This window comes from Odontomachus brunneus, unplaced genomic scaffold, assembly GCF_010583005.1.
Source record: "Odontomachus brunneus isolate Ranch 3 - 2012 unplaced genomic scaffold, Obru_v1 Obru_scaffold_038, whole genome shotgun sequence".
Taxonomy (NCBI): Eukaryota; Metazoa; Arthropoda; class Insecta; order Hymenoptera; family Formicidae; genus Odontomachus; species Odontomachus brunneus.
Genome location: NW_022639488.1, coordinates 1,805,588 through 1,807,994, shown reverse-complemented (window position 1 = coordinate 1,807,994; position 2,407 = coordinate 1,805,588). Strand labels below are relative to the sequence as shown.

The 2,407-nt window shown below is 30.8% G+C and overlaps 1 pseudogene; it reads left to right on the top strand.

Moving 5' to 3' along the window:
* Positions 1–1,584: 1,584 nt before the first annotated feature.
* Positions 1,585–2,262, top strand: LOC116844004 (annotated as a pseudogene).
* The last annotated feature ends 145 nt before the right edge of the window (positions 2,263–2,407 follow it).

The window sequence follows — 2,407 nt, the reverse complement described above, 5'->3', positions numbered from 1 at the left end:
TAGCTTGGGTTTTTGATCAAATTTGCTGCCAATCTGCGCGCAGTCTGCGCTCAATTTGCTTACTGGGTATTGATATAATATATCAGTAATCAAATTTTAATCTACATCGTGCTCGCAAAAGAGAGAGAATATTCCTTCTTTCTCTTTCACAATATTTTGATAGAATAAAGTTATGATTACACTCTTTTTGTAAGAATTCTAATTTTACAATGTCGTGATAACTATCCTTGCATATATTAAATTACAACATTTTATATACGAAAAATACCTAAAATTTAATATCACACTTGTTACGTCGTGTCAAACATTTACCAACAAATGTCATAATATTTTTTGAACGATATAAGAGTATATTGTAAATATCATCTACCAAGATATCGTTACAGCGCATCGACATCACCAGTTCCTGTACGATTGTTGAAGTTAAACATTGAACATGATATAAAAATGGGAGACCGCCTGACACAGGATCGAAACCACGCGAGTTTCACGAATAAGTGAAATGACACGAAATAAAGAAGAAGTTATTAAGACATGTATTACACCATAAACAATGTGCAATACATAAACTCGATGAATATTCTAAAATGATTTGGAACGAGTATTCTAAAATCGTTCTCGAAGAATATTCCACAAACATTCTCGACAAATATTCTATACATTTTCGAAGAATATTCTTAGCATGTTCTTTTTCATTATGAAAATATGACTCTAATTGTAATATTCTATGTATATTTATTGAATATTCCATTTGAATATTCTGAAATTGAGAATATTCGCATTCTATAAGAATATTCATAGAACATTGTGTGCTATATGGGAATTTATAATCATATATTTTCGAGTTGTTGGAACAACAATATAAGGATAAAAGGAGTTACGAAATAAAACAGAAAAAAACAAATAAAAAACAAAAAAATTAAAAAAATTAAAAACAAAAAAACGAAATATAGAATCAAATATCGCTACATCCCCGTTATGACTTTGATTTTAGCTAAGAGCGGTTTCTTATTCCGAAATTATAAAGAAGCGCATACTAAAGGATGTAGTTTTTTAATTTGCTATTTTTATTTGCCATATTGGATCCCCCGTTTTAAATTTTAAAAATTTATTTGTAAGTTCATAATCAGTGATTGCGAAAATTATTAGAAACGAGATTTTGAAGTGATTAATTGAAAAACATCAGTTTGTTACTTTTGTCTGCCACCCCATATAACACAAATGTTCAATAGATATTCTAAAAGAACGTTCTAAGAATATTCGAAAATTCTTAAGAAGTTCTTAGGATATCTATTGAATATTTGCTATATGGGATATTGTATTCGCCACTGTGTTTTAAAAATCTGATAGTAGATTTGTAATTAGCGACCTCAAAAACCTTTGGGTAGTATTTACTGTTGACTTTTTGTGCTTTTCCTCAAATGTTTTCTAAATTAAAGTGGTGATACCATATGACGTCATCCGTCTTTTACATGATTAAAGGAAATGAGACGCTTTTTTATAACATATTTTAGTAGATAGTACTATCTGAGATCACATAAAGATCAGCGCGACTTTTACTTTTTTTCAGTTATAATACTCTTCTTAATTTTAAATACAGTTTTTTTTTCTCACAGAAGAAACATGCTCAAGTCTTACTCAACGAAATATCTTGCCAGAGAAGCTGGCATTCGAGTAATCCGTCTGACAGTGGATCAAGAAGCTGTTCTTCAAGAGCAGTTTAATTGATGGCCAAGAACGCCTCATACTGCGAATATCGTGCTGCTCGCAGCTGAAACGGATCTTTCTGAGGCTGATGTCGAGGTAAGCGGTAGATACATTTTAAAACTATGCACATAATAGACACAATGTGAGAAAGAAAGGTCGATAAAATCGTATATAGTTTTGCAATGTAATGACAAGAGAAAACTGCGTTATGACATGGATTCTTGGATTTCAGGGATGGTACGCCATCAGATTGGCTCAGTAGCGGAAAGAGCAAAGCCTCGGCGGGAATTTGGGATTGCACTAACCGTTACCGTTGAGAGACTTTCAATGTGGTCTCGTTTCTGTACCTGAAACTTCAATTTGTACAAACACGAGCAGCAACTGGTCGACGCACCGAATTATCCGCTTTTAGTTTTCACGAAATTGATTACTTAGAAAAATTCGCACCTTAACTGAGTTATGTAGTCGAGAGCTTAAGTTTTATTAAGTATATAAGTGAACATAAGTTTTTTTCTTTTATCTATATATAACATACTTTATATACTTTATATAACATATAAACTATATACTTTATATAACATATAAACTATATACTTTATATAACATATAAACTATATACTTTATATAACATATAAAGTAACTAAATAACTAGACATACAAACAAAATAGTATGTAAGTTATTGTTGTAAAATACACTCAC